Here is a 21,818-nt window from a genome sequence, read left to right on the forward strand (position 1 = left end):
ACTTTTTTTATTTTTACTATTTGCTTCTTATAACCTTTTCTTCACACAAAAATAAAAAATTTTTTAATTATGTATTTCCATTTAACATTTTGTTATTTTCTTTTACATAGCGTTGTTATGATTTCATCGGCGACGCTAAGCATAATGCAGCTGTTGACGTCATGTTCCGTGAAAAGCCGAGCAAATGCTGAGTTACGTTTGGTTCAAAGGATGAACCAGTACCATATATATATATATATATATATTGGTGCTGGAACAATTCCAATAGGTTTTTCAATTCCAATTACAAATTCGATTCTTTATAAATCTCCAAATATTTAATAATAAAACTGTCATTTTTCTCCCGATTACAGCAAAAACACATGTTAAATGTGCGGATATGTTCTCAAATGTAAAAATACGCTTGTGGAAGATGATCTATAGATTTTAGTTTGACTGGTTGTTTAAAATCAATAAATATTTATTATTTTAACATTATTACCAACAGTGGAAGATTTTGTTTTTAAAAAAAAAAAAAAAAAAAAAAAAAAAAAGACGATTAAAAGAATCGTTTTTGGCATTGGAAAATAAGCACAAACTTTTCAGATTCCAATACACCAAAAAGTTAAGATTTCTTTTCAATTCCTGATTCAGATTAATCATTCCAACACTAATATATATAAGAACATCGAACAGGAAAAATCAGCATACTAGATTTTCAATTCTAACGTTGGTTTTTAATGTAGGAAAAATCCTGTCTTCCTCAAAAGTTTTGTACCTTACATTAAAAAACATATTTACTTCCCTACAAAAAAAATAACTATGAAAATGTCTGATAATTATCGCTAGATTGTTTATTAAAAAACTTTTGTTTAAATAGTTTTTGTTTTTTACTCGTATTCACTCCTAACAAGGCATATCATCACTTGGACGTAAGGGATTTCTATTTGGGTCCATGCTTAGGGAAGATTGAAAAGTTGTCGGTTTATGTTACATTTAAACTTTTGCATATCAGTACAGTCAGGGAAGCATATAGCTGTGAGAGAATTCCAAAGTCTAGCAGTTCAACTGAAGAAAGTATTAAAGTAGAAAGCTTTCTGGCATTTAGGGACCTCAACAGTGAAGGGGTGTGATTTTGTTACTGGGTTTGTCGGCCATATGTATGTCGAGGGGACACAAGTACAAAGAGTTCATCAGAGCACATTCCATTAAAATATTTGTAAAACAGGCACAAGAAAGCAACAGGTTGTGCAAAACAGCAAAAAGGGGAAAAAAAGATAATGTCAATGTTTGGTGTATTTTATGTCAGAAAACCGATATCTTCAGACAGCCTGATCTGGTAGCACCAGCAATATGATATCATGATACATTAATTCTGATGCAAAACATATAATATACATATGATACGGAAATCAAAAAACTGATTCCAATAACATTATCACAATAAAAACTGGATTATATAAATAATTAATCGCAACCTTCTGTCTCTTGAGACAATGGCATTCAGCATTTAGTTTGGTTTGCTACAGCGTCTGCTATGGCTAACCAGATGCAGGCCTGGGCAGGTAACAAGAGAATCTTGGTTTGCTCATTTATCAGGGTCCCCATCTTGGTGTTGTAGGCAGACTCCAACGGAGAGGCAAGCTAATACAGTCGGTGCCAGCGCAGCTGCCGGAAAGATGTTGCAGAGCTTCACCATCCGCCTATTGGAACTCCAGACCAAAATTTTTGTCAGGATTTAATCTCTTAGCCTTTGACTTTCCCAAGGCATCCACAAGGCAGTGGGGCTATTTGCCCATAGCTGGAGAATTCTTCATAGTACATAACAAATAATGAAATGACCAAAATGAAAACTTTTTTTTTTACCTTCATTCACTATTGCTGTTGTTGTTGTTGTTGTATTTTTAAAATTAGTGACGTTAAGGATTTCCAACTGACGAGCGAACGAAATGACCAAAATAAAAACAAACTTTGTTTTGTTTTTTTTATAAATAGAAATATATAAAAAGAAATCATATCTGTAAGCCGACAAGAAAACAAAAGAGAAAAAAAAAAATTTATTTATATATTCTTTCATACCGATATTTGACAAAAAAGTTTTGTAAAAAAAACATCCTACATATTTAAATATAAATTTTGCTGGCAAAAAACTAAACAATTCATTTTCTTTTATCTTTTTACAGAATGCCATGTGAATGTGTAAAGGTGAAGGTCAACTGCTGTTTCTCTTGTTCCCTTTCTACTAGAGTCCTTCAACTATAATTGATCCTATAATATATATATTAGTATACTTGGGCAGCATTTTTCTTTCTCTAATGTATGTTGCATCGAAGAGCAGGGGCAATTCCTATTTGTTTTTTTTTTTGTAATCCAACATTCTAACATTGGCCACCAAAAAGAAAAATAGGTTTACAAGAAAAACAAACAGGAATTGTCCCTGCTTTTCAACGAAATATGCGCGCACACACACACACCCACACACACACACACACACACAACAGACGACTTGAATCAAAATAACTAAATAAAATTCAACCAATAAATAAAAATAAAAATAAAATAAATTACATATAAAAAGGCAACAGAAAAAAAGCCTCTTCAACAACAAAATTACTCGACCAAGAATCGAAAGCACTCAACGAAAATGGCTAACAAAAAAAAAAAATCACTCAGCAACCTAATACACAACTTTCCAACTGAAACGAGAAAAAATGCTCGGCAGATCAAGAAAATCAATAGAAAAATAAAGAAATTTAATCAAATGTGCCTTGATAACGACTTGCTGCCAATATATATATATATATATTAATGATGGTACAATTCCAATATTTTTCCCGATTCCAATACAATTACCAATTCCGATTCTTTATAAATTTCTAAATATTTAACAACAAAGTTGTTATTTTTCTTTTCCCGATTACCGTAAAAACACACGCTAGATGTGCATACATTTTATAAAAGGTAAAAACAGACTTGGGGGGGGGGGGATCTAAAGATTTTTTAGTTTTATTGGTAGTTCAAAATCAATAAATATTATTTTATTATTACTACGAACGGTGGAAGATTTTGTTTTTAACAAAATCAATTAAAAACTATAATTAAAGGAATCGTTTTTAGGCATCGGAAAATAGGCACAAATTTTCCCCCGATTCCGATTATCCGAAAAGTTCTGACTTTTCCGATTCACGATTCTGATTAATCATCCCAACTCTAATATATATATATATATATATATATATATATATATATATAGCGAGAGAGAGAGAGATCTGCAACCATTATTCAAAACTTTTGTCAGATTTTGGTTGAGATTAAAAAAGAAAAAAAAAAAATCTAAATCACAAAAAATTTAGACATTTTCAAAGAATCACTATTTTTATGGAATTTAATCTCCTGCAGAAGAAACCAAAATTTTATTGAAATATTTTGTTCGGGTCATAAAACTTCACCCAATATTTTGTGAAAATCTAACGAATGAATTTTAAGAAAATTAGAAGAATAACAGTGACAAAAATATGTGGTGTCCAATTTAACATCCGAAAAAAAAAAAGTTATTTGTTACTTGTAATAGCTATCACCCGGGTCGGGTTGAGTCAGCTTCCCCGTAAGCAAGCACAAAGTTTCCAACCATCACAGCTCACTTTTTATTGATCCTGAGCCAAGTTATGTGATACAGATAGCCAATCCCATAGTCAAAGACCAATTACTTGTGAACTTGATAGCGTTGCTAGGTCGGCTTTGATCATTGCTGCTCATATCTTACGCTTTTCATTAGCATGTTTATGTCAACAAAGCCGTTCTTCAATAATAACACACAGCTTAAAAAAATTGCAAGTTTAAAATGTAAGCAAATTAAATTTTTACCCCGTTATCAAATTGTGTTTTAGTTTGTTTTTACATGGTTCAAATCTGAGGGTGTTTTTTTTAGCAGTTTACAATTAAAAAGCAATTCTAACTTGCTATGAATCATGAGAAGAATCAATATGTTAGTTGTTGAACTGAATTTTATATGCAATCTATTAGAAATTGAATCACATTTGAATCAAAGAGATCAGTGGAAATGGCCAATGAAGAACCGCCACATGTTGAAATTACAAGTTCTTTCCTCAAACCATTACAACAACGATCATGCATTATTATAATGATATTCAAAAACATGGCTGCATCAAAGGGAGGTCACTCTCATATTCTTGTCCCTGGTTTGTTTGTTTTTTTTTGTTTTTTTAAACAAATTTTGGAAATTTTGCGATTATTAAGCAGTTTGGCCTTTAAAAATTATATTTGGACGTTTTTTAAAGTATGGATTAAGAAAGGAACAAGCAGAATAATATAGCAAAATAGAATAGACGGGTTATCTAAGTCAGATCACTCTACAACTCATCGAAACGTCTGCGATGTTCAAAGACTTTGTCATCATGGTTGAAGTACACCAAGGCTCGGCTCTCTCCCTGCTGCTCTTCATTCTTGTTATGGATGCCATCACTAAGGAGCTGCACTGGCCGATGCCCTGGACACTCTTATATGCAGATGATGTTTTGCTTGCCTCAAAGAGTAAATCTCTAACCTGCAACAACAAATCCAGTCCTGGAAAGACAGGTTGGTGCAGTTTGGTCTGCGAGCGAATATCAAAAAGATGGAATACTGAACCACCGATAAAAATGAACATGGCACCATTTTTACAAGGAATGGTGTGTCTTCTTCAAGTGATGTTTTTTCTTCAAGTAACAACACTAAGCTGGATAATCCACCAGACCAGATGAATTCTTGTTCTGGAACTCAATTTAAACAAGAGACCAGAAAGAAAGAGATACAATAACATATTAAAATGGTCAATTTTTGGGGAGAAGAAAATTATATTCCCAACTTTTTTACTCAGTTTTTGAGATTTAAAGAAGAACTTTACTGGAATACTTGAATATTCAAATCTATATTGTATCTCATATAGGGATCACGTGTATGCCCCAGGAAGGGAGCCCCTTGATTTCTGAGAACTTCAACTGAGGTTTAAAAAAAAAAAAACTGAAGACTTTCAGACAAATGCAAAACAGCAAATTTTCTAATCTTCAACAAATTCTGAACAATCCAAACTGCAAGTTCATCAGCAACATTTAACAGAACAGAAATGTGGAGTTTATATATTTTGATTTTCATTGCAGGAATTACTAAGCTGAAATCATTTTTCTGCATCACAAATGTAAAACGACACCTCATGACATGGGAAAATTTATTTTTCCTTCTATTTTCTCAAACAAACGAATATAATTTTCAATGATTATTGAAATTTTATTACCTGCATGAATTATTTTTGCAGCTAGATTCACAGACTTTGCAAAAACATAATAATTGTCAATAAAAATATCCATAATTTCTCACATTAAGGTCAAACACAAGTTGCATTAGGATGATTAAAAGTCAAGGGAGATAATTGATTTTTTTTTTATGACGAGTCAAGTTATTTGGGGGGGGGGGCATGTGCTATTTTTAACTTATTCGGTTTTATATACTTCTGAAACAATCAACAAAAATTCAAAAGATATTTTTCTAAAGTTTATTCTCATTTTTGATGACCTAAATAATAAAAATAAAAAATTGAAGGATTTTTAAATTTCTTTTCAGGCAATAGAAGTTGTCAAACTTATTTGCTCTCTCGTTTCCACTAACGACTTGAAATGGTTTTGTCTAGAGACTGGAACAAGGCATATATTTTATGCATTAACTTTTGCGTGATGGGTCCCACATAAACTCAGCACACACACATATATATATATATATATATATATATATATATATATATATATATATATATGGGAGAACAATAGGAATGGGAAATGAAGTCACAAAAACTATATATTGGTGAATATAGGTTCATTTATTCAGTAAGGGAATACAAACAATTAGTTAGTGGATAGAAGGGACTCTTTGTGCCAAGGCATTTCGAAGCCTAATGCTTCTCATCAGAAGAGTAGAGAAGATGCTAGGTAACAGTGAGGATATGGCGTCTAGCGTGGGATTCATGAGGAACAAAATAGATCAATTAAAATTATATATGATGTTGGGGGGAGCTTTATCGTATTCTAGATAAAGGAGGAGCGTATTTTATAGAGTGTAATGTAGAAAGGTGTATAGGGTCTAAATGTATGTGTATATATGTGTGTGTGTGTGTGTGTGTGTGTGTGTGTGTGTGGAAATATATATATTTTTTTTCAATTATAATTCACCTTTTATTCATACCAATCCTTTAATTATGAAGCTCTATGTAATTTGCGCTAAGAAATGGGTGCTGTCAAGAATTGTGCACATTAACGTATTTAAAGGAACAAATTGTAAGATAGTTAACATCTTGAAATTTGGAATATAGACTTTTGTCATTTATTTGTTGTGTGTGTGTGTGTGTGTGTGTGTGTGTGTGTGTGTGTGTGTGTGTGTGTGTGTGTGTGTGTGTGGTATGGACACTCCCGTCGATTTTGACGTATGAGCTTCTTCCACAACAACTAAGTTGCTCTGAAATTCACACAGATGATTTGTTTATAGTGGTGAATGCTTTGTGTAGAACCAAGCACACTTTTTTTTAATTTTTTAATTTATTACATTTTCACCCCAAAACAAGGCAGATTGCCACTTTGGTGTAGGGGGCTACTATAAGAGGCAACAACTACTAGGGTACTATGTTGGGATTTGGAAAGCAAGATATCGGTTCACGTTACATTGAACTTCTGCATGTTAGTACAGTTGGGGAAGCAGGGACCTGGAAAGGAATTCCAGAGTCTAGCGGTTCTGGGGAAGAAACTACTGGAGTAGAAAGATCTTTTACATCTAAGGATCTCTACTGTGTGGAGGTGGAATTTAGCTGCCTGTCGGGTTTGTCGAGGGTGTCTACGTCGTGGGGGCACAGTTTGCCAGAGCATTCAATATTAAAATACTTGTAGAACAGGTAGAGGTATGCAACATTTCGTCGATGTGACAGAGGCTGAAGCTTAGATGCCAGTTCAAGGCCTATCAGATTGGCAACTCTCTTTTGAACCTTGTCTAGGAGTGAGAGACTAGTAGCAGATGCACCAGCCCAAATGTGACAGCAATACTCCATACATGGGCGAATGGTGGCCTTATAGAGGTACAGGATACTTTCAGGTGTTAGCAGTTTTCTAGCACGGTAGAGAGAGCCTACCTTCTTCGCAGCGGCCCTGGCAATGCTTTCAATGTAATTGGTCCAACTCATGTTTCCTATGAATGTTAGGCCAAGCAGTTTGAAAGATGTACTCTCAGATAAAGAGTCACTGGCCATTGCTATTGGTGGCAGAGAAGGTTTCTTGTAATTATTGAAGGAAACCAGTTTTGTCTTGGCAGCATTGAATGTGACCATCCATTTTTGTCCCCATTCCACTACAAATTGGAGGTCATCCTCTAGTGTTTTTCCCATTTCTTTAGATATGTGTTCATTTGTTTTCCTGTCATGCCTGTTATAGAGTGTGGTGTCATCAGCATATATACCCATCTCAGAGGCAATTTTGTCGGGGAGGTCATTAATGAATATTAGGAACAAAAGAGGTCCAAGGATAGACCCCTGAGGCACTCCCGCATTTATATCATATTGTTTAGATGTACGACCGTCGAGGACAACCTGGATTTTTCTCTTATCTAAGAAGGATTTAATTATGTTAAGTATTCTACCAGTGATACCGTATGATCTAATTTCCCTGAGGAGACCCTCATGCCATACCCTGTCAAAAGCCTTAGATATATCTAGAACTACCGCTCTGCTCTCCCCTGCTTTGTCCAGTGAATGGTATATACATTCAGAGATTACAGTGAGGATGTCTGCTGTGGAATGGGCTTGTCTAAATCCATATTGTTTGTCAGTCAGAAGTTTAACATCTGTAAGATGATGGACTAGAACATGGTTAATTATGGTCTCAAATATTTTGGCAAAAAGTGGGAGGAGGCTAATGGGGCGATAATTTGATGGGTCTGTCCTTTCGCCAGAATTCTTGAATACTCGTACCACAGAAGCAGTTTTCCAACAGCCCAGAAAACAAGATTCATTTGTTGGAGAGAACTGGAGCTACTTCAGCTGAGCACTTTTTTAATAGCACAGCTGGGATGAGATCAAGTCCACATGCTTTTGAAGTGTCAAGGTTTTTTATGATAGCATGCACCTGAGCAGGGGTGATTTTTAGATCGTCTAGTGCGACGTCTGTCCACAAAGGAAAGAGGTAGGGGGTGGTTGGAAGGGTCCAGTGTAGAGTTTGAGGCAAACCGACTGGCAAGCATATTGCTGAGCGAACAACCTTGTGATTGTTGGTTAGTGGGGGAATTGTTGATTGCCCATTATTTACTACATTGTTGTAGATTTTCCAGAAGTCACGAGTTCCTAATTTTTGTGCTTCGATGCATTTTTTAGTGGTTTCAGTAAATTCTCTCTTAGCTGTCACTATTTCTTTCTTAACGTTACTTCTAGCTTCTATATACTTCTGTCTGTTAGAACTGTACTTATGTCAGTTAAATCTGCGGTATGCATGCTGCCTTTGAGCAATGGCAGTTGCGCAAGTAGAAGTAAACCACTGGGGAGAGTGGGACTTGCTATAAAATTTCCGCAGGGAAACATGTGCTTCAATTGCTGTTTTGAACCATTCAGTGGTCTCATTTGCCTACTGTTCAGCAGGAAGAGAAAAAATATTTCCCCATGGGGCATCTCTGATAAGATCTCTGATGGTTTCCCAGTCAGCCTTTTTATAATACCTCGTTGTTTTGACCACTGGCTCTTCAGTTTTGGGTCTAGATTTTAGGGTGATTTCGACCATTATCACTGCATGATCAGCATTCCCAAGTGAGTTGTCAGTATTTGTTATACAATCATCGGGAACTGTGGTCAGAAACAGATCTAGAAGTGATGCTTGTTGTTCTTGTTGGTCAGGGAAACGGGTTGGAAACGTAACCATTTGTGATAGGTAATGAGATATAGCGAAGCTATGTGTTGTGCTGCCCGCTGCATCTGTGCAAGTAGAGAATCCAAGCCAGTTTTTGTGGTGGACATTAAAATCACCAAATACATGTACTTGTGTGCTAGTGTCGAGGGAGAGTGCTGTGTCTATGCTGTCAGAGATTTTGTTTATTATGGTGCAGTCCTGGGTCGAGGGAGAGCGGTAGAGAAAATAAAATTAGCTAATGTTATGTTGCATGCTTAGTCTAAAGCACATAAAGGCTTGATCGTCCGATTCTAGGTTTGTTTCTCTAGTCAGGGGGAGGATATTACAAATGTAGACTCCAAGTCCATGCATATGTCTGTCAGAGTCCTTACAGCAGAGTGGGAGATAGCCAGGCATGTTAAAGTAGTTAGAGGGGATGGGGGAGTGTAGGTTAGTCTCACTTAGTGCTAAGATATCCGGGGTATTTGTTAGGAGAAATGCTTTTTGGCATTACTGCTAATCTCTGTCAGTGTGGATGGCTGCCACAGGTTTTTACATCAGAATAATGTGCCCTTTTTCCCCCATTTGTCTTACATTTTCAAGTATAAAAATTTTCCACATTTTGGATGTTTCTATTATACAAGAATAAAATATATATAATGGACTCTCCTGTCGATTTCAACGTACGAGGTTCTGCCACAACTAAGTTGCTCAGAAATCCATACAGATGATTTGTTTATAGTGGTGAAGGCGTTGTGTAAAACCATCCACACTTTTTGCTATTAGTGCTAATCTCTGTCGGTGTGGATGGCTGCCACAGGAAAGAGTATACAGTAGACTGCAGGTTTTTACATTAGAGTTACCTTCTCTTAGATGCATGTCTTAACGAAGACTGGGGGTGCATCTCTCCCAGTGAATTAATGCACCTTCAGATACCAACCTGGAAATTTCTACAACTTGGCACACGGACGTTTGTCTAAATGGTCATTCGTACCGGTTAGTTGCGGGCATCGCTTCCGTGGTCAAGTGAGAGAACTGCCGACTGTCAACACAACGGTTCTAGGTTCACTCCTTGACTTGAGAGAGGTGCTAGCCTAGTGGCACTGATGAGTTGTGATACAACTGAACAGGACTTTATGTCAATGACTACAAATATATATGGCGATTAAGCTACACAGAATATTCCGCGTTTCATCCACGCCAGGATTCTTAAGCTTAAAAAATTCCGGGATTATATTATGGATAAAAAATTCCGGGATTATATTATGGATAAAAAATTCCGGGATTATATTATGGATAAAAAATTCCGGGATTATATTATGGATAAAAAATTCCGGGATTATATTATGGATAAAAAATTCCGGGATTATATTATGGATAAAAAATGCCGGGATTATATTATGGATTATTTAAACTCTTCAGACTACTGTTCTCATCTTGAATGTTACTCTCATAATATTTCAGTCGATGTAACCTCCGACCTTCTTCAGGTTACATCTGCTGAAGTGTTGTGCAAACAACATCTAAAATGAGAACAGTAGTCCAAATAATCCAAATAATATAAATATCAATGTCCATCTCAAAAATAATTATGAATCGGAAAAGTTAGATTACAATCCAAGCAACCGTTCAATTTTAAAAAAACAAAAAAACAATAACAAAATGTAGTTAATTAATAAAACATTTTTTGCACAACAATTTACAAATTATTTAATGACAAGATGAAATAAGATAGAAAAAAGCATGTTGCTACTGTGTAGATGTCATAATGTTTTGGCTTCCATTGTTCATGTTAAAAACGAACGCAACTTTTCTTTTATCCGTTTCGATATACATCAATGTTTCTTGAATTCAATTATTCAAACAAATTCGAAATTCACATTTAAGTATTGTCATCGTGTTTTATCAGAAATTATCTTCTCTACACGGTTATTCCGTCCACACTCTCATTATGTGTGTGTGTATTCATGTGTATGTATGCATATGTGTATGTATGCGTGTATGTTTGTGCATGTGTGTGTATGCATGTCTGCATGCATGTATATGTGTATGTTTGTGCAACACTGCATAAATAACTTGCTGCGGTAAATATGCAAGAAAAATTTAACCTGAAGAAAAAAGATAGGATTTCACAGAAAATAGTCGTGATGGTTGTAGGAGGATGGAAAGAGCAAGGAAGAAGAGCATCATCCAAACTTCCACTGGAAGGACATGGAGAGTACTGAAATCCCAAGGAGGCTTATTATCACTTAAATTTCATAGAAAGCCAACGGCTTTTATCAACTAGAACCTAATGGTAAATGGCTGTTGGAAAAACGTGAAGTGATTTTCAACCAAAGAAGCAAAGAGTACTGGAAATCTGGGGAGACTTGTTGTCTCTTGTTTTAGCTGGTGAGCGATCACTGACAATGAATTATATAAGAATTACAACTTTTGTGAAAAAAAAAAGGTAATCAACATAAAAGACTGGAGGATTTGTGAAGGTGGGATTATCTTGGGAATAAATAGATGGGATTAGCCCTCACACAGCCATAGAAAAAGGAGATTATTGACAAAAGAGAAAAAAAAAGTAAGGAATTATAATAACTAGGAAATAAAATAAAGTTGTAAAAAAAAAATGTAAATGGATTGAAATTATCAACGATATAATGATTGACCATAAAAGCTTTTGACGTCTTCAGATGCAATTTGATGACAATAAATGTGACTAATCTATAATATACATCTCACCTGTCTGTTTAAATGTATGTATGTTTGTATGTACATATGTTTGTATGTAAGTATATATGTATGTTTGTATGTACGTATGTACATATGTTTATATGTAAGTATGTACGTATGTACATATATATGTATGTTTGTATGTACGTATATATGTATGATTGTATGTACGTATATATGTATGATTGTATGTACGTATATATGTATGATTGTATGTATGTACGTATGTATGTATGTTTGTATGTATGTCTGTATGTAAGTATGTATGTTTGTATGTACGTATGTACATATGTTTGTATGTAAGTATATATGTATGTTTGTATGTACGTATATATGTATGTTTGTATGTACGTATATATGTATGTTTGTATGTACGTATATATGTATGTTTGTATGTACGTATATATGTATGTTTGTATGTACGTATATATGTATGATTGTATGTATGTACGTATGTATGTATGTTTGTATGTAAGTATGTATGTTTGTATGTGCGTATGTACATATATATGTATGTTTGTATGTATGTTTGTATGTACGTATGTATGTATGTTTGTATGTCTCGTGAAAACTTTCAACAGAGGCGACAGATTTTCACGGGATCGGTATCATTTTAAAGCTCGACCCTTCAGATGACAAATATCAAAAAATTGGCTAAAAACATTAATTCCTTCACTCTCAACTGGGCACTTTTCTACAGCGAGGGGTCGCTTTTTTCACCAATAATTTCGAAAGTAATTGCCTCATGAAAATCCATCGTCTCCTCTGTCAAAAGTTTTTGCAAGACATACATACATACATTTAAAAAGACAGGTGAGATTTATATCATAGACTAGCAGGGGTGCCTAGCATTGCCCAAGTGTTTTAGAGGTATAAAAGAAAGAAAAAAAAGTTTTCGAAGGAAGGTAGACTTGAACCCGAAGCCTTGAGGCTAAGGCAGAAAAACCCGTCTGACAAGTTACCGCGATGGTAAACAGGCAGAGAAGTGAGAATGGGTGAAAATAAACATTTAAAAAAGCAGGTGGTTGAGCGACAACATGTGGTTTTCTAGGTCAAACATCACGCCATGTTAGTAGAGAAATGAAATAACAGCGCTAATTTTTTAACATAAAAGTCGCTTATATAAAATATACAGACGACGTTGTTTCGTAAATCGGACATATTATAATCTAGACAGTATATAAAAAGTTCTAAGAAACAGTGACCCCCCCCTCGAGTGACCCCCCTCTTCAAAAAAGCCTTTGGCAGACTTGCAAAAAAAATGCACATACACACATTTTCGCTTTTATATAATAGACTAGCGGGGGGGGGGGTAAAAAATGTTTTGGTAGGTGAGTGTATGAGGATCGAACCCGTACCCTTGAGTTGGAAATTAATGTGTGAAAAAAAAAACAAAAAAAACATGCTACGTTAACCATTGAGCCACGGCGACATACAACCTTAAGCAGGTTTGAATTTATTTATTTAACAATAAAAACAGGCGTGCGCAATAAAAGTTAACTCTGCTGCTTCCATTTGACCTAATTAAGAAGGTCAAATAGAAGTCAAGCAGCGTTTGGGTTTGTTTACCCAAATTTGACTGTTTTTTTCCTCCAACAGATGTTGGGGAGGGGACAGCAGCTCCCAATTGTCCAGATTGAATAGCAACTGTCTGATATACAAGATTGATGAAAGCTGATTGCTTCTGGACGTTTTTCCCAGCGCAATGCCGAGAAGACGTCGTTTGAGTTAAGTTTCACATATTTATACTAAAAAGCCCAATCAACACGTGAGAAGCCAAAATAGCAATAATTTTGTAAAAGTCGACGTAAATAAATCTAGATGCGACGCGCTTTCCCAAATCATGCATATTATTATTTAGGACCCATATAAACAGTTGTAAGTGATCGTAACGACATCGGAACCGTGTGCGAGAAAAGCCTTTTGAAGACATACACGAAATGGTCACACACATTTTGCCTTTTATATATATAGAGATAACTTGTGTACATCTGTTTCGGCCCAATGTTGGCATATAAGTATATAATAGTTCTTTAATTATAATTTTGCACAACTGGGCAAGCTCATCAACGCAGACAGAAAATAATTTTCCAAAGTTATCACATCTTATGAACAGGATTCGGTTATTAACATGACATTATTCAATTTTTTATCCACAACATGTAATGCATCAGAACGTATCAGCATTTTATAACAAATAACACTTTTTATCCCTTAATATCTTTCCATACTTGCTTTTTCACCATTCTTCGTTTTTAGCTATATATATTTTGGAACACAACCTGTGTGTGTGTGTGCATATATATATATATATATATATATATATATTACTGTTGGGACGATTAATCAGAATCGGAATTGGAAAAATCAGAATATTTGAGGGTATCAAGAGGTATAAGGAAAAATTTGTACTGATTTTCCGATGCCAAAATGATTTTTTTAATTGTTTTTTTTATTTGATTTTGTTTAAGTTAAATCTCCCAATTGCGGGTAATAATGATAAAATAATAAATATTTATTGATTTTAAAATGATCAGTAAAGCTAAAATCAATAGATCGTTCACCACAAGTATATTTTATGTTTAGGAAAATATCTGCACATTTAACAGGTGCGTTTTTACAGTCATCAGAGAAAAAATACAGCTATATTGTTAAATATTTAGAGATTTATAAAGAATTGGAATTGTATCCGAACCGGGAAAATTTAGTATGGAATCGATACTTGTATCGGTATCGGGGAAAAATATTGGAATCGTCCCATCACTAATATATATACACACACACACATACACACACATACACAAGATGTGTTCCAAAAGTAATGCCTCCTTTTTTTTTCTGCCTAAATTGATCCAAGGGGATTGCAAACTGCATTGCTATGATGACTGAACTTATGCATTCATGACTTCAAAATTTCATCTCTGTTGCAGATATTGATGGTGTGAGACTCTAAGAAAGCAACCCCTGTAATGGACGTGTTTCAGAAGTAAAGACGCATCATTGAATTCTTTGCAAATGTGCATTGAGAATGGTGGTGACTATGTAAAAAATAAATTCTAGAGCACAAAAGGTCACTCGTTTTGCTGATGCTATTCCTTTCTTCATAGCTCTTCAACTTTTTGAGTTAAAAAAAAATAGGAGGCTTTACTTTTGGAACAACCTTCATATGACAAAGCACGTTCTTGGACGGCCACGCACACCTATCATCCATCATTGGCAAAAATGCATTCAGAATGGTGGTGACCATGTAGAAAATCAAATTTTTTAAAAAGTCAAGCATTATAGTGCTTTTGTGTTAGCAAATAAATGGAAAGCATCTCAGGCATCCCTGTTATATCAAAGAGTTAAAATACCTCTCGGAGACAAGAAAATGTCTTTCAAGCATAAAATTGAGCTTCTTTTTTGCCAGTCCTGCACGTGATTAAATAACTGGGCAGGCAGCACAATAGACCAATAATAATTGATTGTTGGCCTTTTGTGTTTCTAAGTTAAAGGGAAACATTAATTTTCTCGCACGCCTCATTGTATAAAAGAATTGCAATTATAGTTTCCAATTTCCCAACTTCTATATTTCGGCATTTTACAGTGTAGACAACAAAACAAAAATGTGATTAAAAAAAAAAATAAATAAAATAAATATTCAAATTTCACCATGACATTTATTGAGTAGTTTGTTGTTTTGTTTAATTTTCGATTTTTGAGTGATTAACAAAACTTTCCAGATGACCACCTTGTATAAGCCATTTATTTCTTTTCTAACTCAAGACTTAATACTACTTGTGTTTCAAAGTAAATAAACACTTTGAAATAAGTTAAAACGCAAAAAAAAAAAAAACTAATTCAGGTAAGTAGAAGACTTACTTTATCTTGCCTTTGGTAACATTTATTTGTTATATATTTGTTTTTTAATCCTTTACATTTAAAAAATATTTTATCATTCTTTTTTTTTTTTTCAAAAAGAAAAAAATGGTATTTTTTGTTAGTGAATACGTTTAACCTATTTCTGTTAGTTATAATATTATTACAATCTACACCTCCCCCCTTTCTCTCTCTCTCTCTCTCTCTCATTATAACAATAACTATTTAGAGTTAATTAACAAGTCTACAATTCTACATCCGGTTTTGTCTGTAATTGTAATTAATTCTAAGGAGACTTGCCCCCCCCACCTCTTTTTTTTTTTTTAAGTATTACTTTAACCTTACACCATGTGTGCTAGTTCACCAACCCTAACCCTAAAAAAAATTTAAAAAAAAAAAAAAAAACAAGATTCTGTTTTATTTTTAGGAATTACATGTAAACAGCCTGAAAAATTTGACTATTAAAAATATTTCTTAAATAAAAATATTTTACAATTTGAAGTAGTGGGATTAGTTTTTCACATAAATTTAACATAAAATCATCACACACGCACACACTTCAAAATCAGATAACATATTCAAGGATATGTAAAGGATATATGTAACTAATTTTTATTTTAATTTAAATAATTTCATAAAAATAAACTGTGGGTGGGTATGCCTTTGTGCCTTACCACCTGAACTTAAAGTTAGTGCTAGAATTAAGGAAAGAAATTTCTTTTTTCCTTTAAAGGCTGTTACATGTGATTGCCTAAAAAAATAGAATTTTTATTGGGGGTGAAATGTTTACAAAAGATGCTTTAAATTTGTAAAAAAAAAAAAAATGAATATTCAGTCACATGAATTCTTTGGAGTGAAATAGATTTTGACATTTGATTTTGACATTACTTTCAAACCTATTTTTACTTAAACAGTGTTTAAACCAGCTTTTAGTAATAAAGAAAAATAAATAAAATAACAAAAAAAAACAGTTAAGTTATGGCAAATTTCATTGTACACAAAATGGACAATTGACCAGAAAACTATAGTCGCCATCTTTATAAACCAGTCAAAAAGGAGATTAGCATATAACAACTGCAGAATTTTCTACATCGTTATCAACGCGAGTAACCGTTCTCCCTCAGCTAATTTGTTGACTTGTTTATAAAAGACGGCGACTATATTTTTCCAGGAAAATTTTTATTTCGAAATTTCACATACATAAGGCAACTTGCTATAGCTTATTGTTTTTAATGTTATTTTTTTGGTTAAAACATGTTTTGTTTTTTATTTTTTTTATGGAAATCGCTCCAGACAAGACATGAAGCCACTTGATGTAAAGAGCTAAATAAAAAAAAAAATACTACTTCAAGGTCAGAAACTTGGCAATGATAAGTGTTGAAAAATAACATTAAAAAAAATAAAATAAAATAACAAAAGGTGATCTTTTTTTTTTCTTAAAAAAAAAACAAAAAAACTTAGTTGCCAAAAATTATCCAAAGCATAAATGATCCTATCTTCTTATCCTCCAGCATGTATGAGTGACACAGAAAAAAAAAAAAAAAGAAACACCCAGGTGACACAACACACAAAATTGTTACTGTGGGAGAAATTCATCAGCAAAGAGCCAAGAAACCAACCACACAACCAGCCTTGTCATGTCATGCAAAACACTACAGCTATTGGGAGTGTCAAGTTGGAGTCACACTGCTAGACACATGTATATTAGGTAAAGGGCTATTAGGATTATGTCTAACAGTGTGGGGAGTTGAGTAGCGAGATATTTGTTTGCATTATATTAAAACTTCTGCATGTCGATACAGTCAGGGAAGTGGGAAACGGAGGGAATTCTAGTTTCTAGCTTCATCAATTTGAGGGAAGAAACTACTATTGTAGAAGATTTTTCAGCATCTAGGAACCTTAATAGTGAAGGGGTGGGATTTTGTTGCTTGTCAAGTTTCTCGGGAGTATGTATGTAAAGCCCAGATCTAACAACAATACTCCATGCATGGACAAGTTGTGGCTTTGTAAAGATATAGAATACTCTCAATTACGAGTAATTTTCTAGCATGGTAGAGGGAGCCTACCTTCTTTGCAGCAGTCTTAGCAATGTCTCAATGTATTTGTTCCAATTCATGTCTCTTGTGAATATTATGCTGAGGAGTTTGAACAATGAGCTCTCAGGTAGGATATTATTCGTCATGGCAATTGGTGGTTGAGAAGGTTTTTTGTCATAGTTAAAGGAAAGAAGCTTAGCCTTAGTAGTATCGAATGTTACCATCTATTTACGGCGTCATTCCATTACTGACTGAAGGTCATTTTCTAAGGTTTCTATCCTTGCCTTCGATACGTGTTCATTCGTTTTTCCTCGCGTGCCTATTATAAAACATGATGTCATCAGCAAATATACTCATCTCAGACACAATTTTTCAGGAAGGTCATTAATGAATATCAGGAATAATAAAGTCCAAGGATCGAACACCAGCATTAATATGTTTTGACATACAATCATCGGGGACAACCTGGATTTTTCTCTCATCTACGAATGATCTGATTGTGTTAAGTATTTGCTGAGAAATACTGTATGATTTAATTTTCATGAAAAGTCCTTCATACCAGACTTTCTCAAAAGCATTGCTTATAATAATGACTACTACTCTTATCCAGTGTAAAGTATAAGCATTTAGAGATTATAGTTAAATATCCGCAATAGAATGGGCTTGTCTAAATCCATACTGTTGGTCAGAAAGAAGCTTAGCATTTACGAAATGGTTGATCGATTAATGACTTTAAAGATTTTAACAAAAAGCAGGAGGAGACTGATGGAGCGATAATTTAGCGGGTTTATTCTTTCATCAGAATTCTTGAATATTGCTTAGCACAGGGCAATTTCCAAGCCTTCAGGGAAGCAAGATTCGGCAAAGCATTTGTTCAAGAGTTTGAAAAGGTCAGATGCTAGTACTACGGAAAATTTCTTAATTAGTATGGCAGGGATGAAATCAAACCCACACACCTTGGAGGTCTCTATGTTTTTTATGATATCACAGACAAGGGAAGGGGTGATTTTCAGATCTATAAGTAGGGCTTCTATCCGCAAAAGGAAATTTGGAAGAAAAGGATTTAAGGAGTCTAAGGTGGAATTGGAGGTGAACTGCCGAGCAAGCAGGTCAACCTTTTTCAGTTGGTGCTATACAAGCAATCTCATGGTTGTTTGATCGTGGAGGAATTGTAGATTGTCCACTGTTCACATAATTATAAATTTTACAGAAATTGCAAATTCCAGTGACTCAATGTTTCCTGGTCATTATAAATTTTTAATTAAAAAATTTATGAGGTTTTTTTAAATAAATTTTCAGACTTTTTGTACAGACATTTAAAATTGTCATAAACTGTTGAAAATGCAGTATGTTATTGTTATACATTTTCATATGGATTTTTATGATTTCATGTTCAAATGAACAGCTACAGCAGGAATTGGAATGCACCCTACTAAAGCCTGATTGTCAAAACTGGTGGATTTCAAAAATGAAATCTGGATGTGATGACATTTTAGAAGAATGATATGCAATAAAATTCTGTTTTAAACTTAGAAAAAATGCCACAGAAATATGTGGAATTCTTCAAACTGCTTTTGGACCATCTTGCATGAATCAAGCATTAGTTTTTGAGTGGCAACAGAGAATTCAAGGAAGGGAGTCTGTGAGGAATGGTGAGAGGTGTGGTAGGAGTAATTTTAGTCAGAACACTAGAGTTGATTGATCAAATAAAGAATTTCATGGATAAGGATCGTTGTGCGTTTATAGAGACATTAAGTATAGTTTGATGTCAGTGTGGGAACTGTACACACAATTATTCATAAGGAATTGATTATGCAGAAGATTTGCACAAAGTTTGTCCCAAAGGTGCTCAGAGAAAATCACAGACTATTTGACCAACATGGTCTTCAAGATAGTTCCTCACCCTCCCTTATGTCCAAACCTTGCTCCCTGTGACTTTTGGTTATTCCCTAAGCTCAAGGGACACCTTAGAGGCTGTCGTTATGAGACAATTGGGGAGATGAGAGAAGCTGGGATGAGGATCATTGACATGCTCACACAAGATGACTTCCATGGGACGTTCTAGAAGTTGTTGGAATGATGCAAGTGCATTACAGCTGGAGGAGATTACTTCGAAGAGGACTAGAATTTAAGGTGTGTACTATTAATAAAAGTGCCCATACAAAAAAAAAAAAACTTATTAAAGGCACCTCGTATCATGTTAACTAAAAAATAAAGATTTTTTTTATGCAATTGCAATTCAACTGGAAATTACTGCGAAAACTCTTTTGCATTGGGATTCGTTTATATATAAAGTAAAATGATCACACGGTTCTTGATTATATCATGTAGAATGGTAGTCTTGGGATGATTAATCAAGAATCGGAAAAATCAGAACATTTGGGGTATTGGAATCGGTATCAGAATTGGAAAAATTTGTGCCTACTTTTCAAATGCTAAACAATTCTTTTGTCTATTTTGTTTGATTTTGTTTAAAGCAAAATTTTTCATTACTGATAATAACGATGAAATAATATTTATTGATTTTAAACGATGAAATAATATTTATTGATTTTAAACGATGAAATAATATTTATTGATTTTAAACTACCAGTAAAACTAAAATCTATATAGATCATCCCCCACAAGTGTATTTTTTATGTTTAGGAAAATACAATTACCGATTCTATACTAGATTCTAGATTCTGATACAATTCCAGATTCCGATTCTTTATAAATCTTTATATAGGGTTTGTATTACTGTACACATAGATTCGAAAAAGTTGTCAAAAAAACAAATATATAACAAATAAATGTTATCAAAGGCAAGATAAGTTACTTTTCTACCAAACTGGATACATTTTTTGTGTTTTTATTCAATGTAACATGTTTATTCAGCTCGAAAAACATGCAGTGTTTACCGATGTATTGGAAAATTCAAAATGGCGCCCAACACTCTCTTTAACATGGTAAGTTTGGGAAAAGGTGTTATAAATAATAAACTAGACAAAATACTATTAAAAAAACACCGAATATATGTTAACTTATGTTACGGTAACATATATTGAGCGAATTTCTAACAGTATTTTGCCTAGTTTATTATTTATAACATCTTTTCCTGAACTTACCGTATTAAAGAGAGACTCGGGCGCCATTTTGAATTTTCCAATACATCGGTAAACACTGTATGTTTTTCGAGCTGAATAAACATGTTACATTGAATAAAAACATGAAAATATATCCAGTTAGGTAGAAAAGTAACTTATCTTGCCTTTGATAATATTTATTTGTTATATATTTGTTGTTTTGACAACTTTTTCAAATCTATGTGTACAGTAATACAAACCCCTTTATATATATAACTACAAAGTTGTTATTTTTTTCCCAATTATCTTAAAAGCACATGTTAAATGTGCAGATATTTTCCTAAACATAAAAATACACTTGTGGGGTATGATCTATAAATTTTAGTTTTATTGATAGTTTAAAATCAATAAATATTTATCATTTAAATAAATCAATAAATATTTATCGTTTAAATAAATCAATAAATATTTATCATTTTATCATTATTACAACGGTGGAAGACTTTTCTTTAAACAAAAGCAAATAAAAAAAGACAAAAGATTTGTTTTTGCATCGAAAAATAAACAAATTTTTCAAATTCTAATACTTCCAATGTTCCGGTTTCTCCGATTCCAATTAATCACCTCAACACTAAGCGAGAGAGAGAGAGAGAGAGAGAGAGAGAGAAAGAGAGAGAGAGAGAGCGAAAGGGAGATAGAGAAAGAGAGAGAGATACTAGCAAGTTGTCCAGCATTGCCCGGTCATAAAATATGCTCAAATATGATATTTAAATTCATACAGGTTTCACATTTATTATGATAGACACAATTCTCTACTGAGTATTATATTTTATAGTAGCGATTGCAAAAGTTTTTAAAAAAGTAACAAAAATACGACTTTGGTTCTATCAAGCTAGAATCCAAACCAAAACATAGCTCTCCAACATTATTCATTACCATCAGAGTTAAATTCATACGCATATAAAATCTTAAAAAATAATCCTAATGTATAAATGTATATCTGCAAATGTGTAGAAGTAACACGTTCAGTTGACTTATGCCATCAATTTCCATTTTTTTTTAAATTTTGACCAGTTAGCAGCTATTTTTACCAGCTAAAAACCAAATCGAATTTGTTCCACAGGTTCAAATCCCCTATATATCAAGTTTCAAGTCTGTAGATCAATTGACAGAGTAGTTTGGTAAAGACCATTTCACAGACAGACAAGAGGTCAATTATATGTTATATACATATACCGGGTGTTCCAAAAGTCTTG

The 21,818-nt window shown here is 33.8% G+C and overlaps 1 protein-coding gene and 1 long non-coding RNA gene across 2 annotated transcripts in view; one reads left to right on the forward strand and one right to left on the reverse strand.

Annotated features, from left to right (window-relative positions):
- LOC145258104 (uncharacterized) overlaps nt 1-3,208 on the forward strand; it is a 52,557-nt gene extending 49,349 nt beyond the window's left edge. Inside the window, exon 3 of the long non-coding RNA XR_013864045.1 lies at nt 2,163-3,208. This is a non-coding gene — a long non-coding RNA (uncharacterized LOC145258104). The remainder of the gene's footprint in view (nt 1-2,162) is intronic.
- The window catches only part of LOC145258102 (protein fem-1 homolog C-like), a 58,423-nt gene that overhangs the window by 20,611 nt on the left and 15,994 nt on the right, over nt 1-21,818 (reverse strand). The gene's annotated exons all lie outside the window — the stretch shown is intronic.

The sequence above is a fragment of the Euprymna scolopes genome, chromosome 33, assembly GCF_053919585.1.
Source record: "Euprymna scolopes isolate OS-2025 chromosome 33, ASM5391958v1, whole genome shotgun sequence".
Taxonomy (NCBI): domain Eukaryota; kingdom Metazoa; phylum Mollusca; class Cephalopoda; order Sepiida; family Sepiolidae; genus Euprymna; species Euprymna scolopes.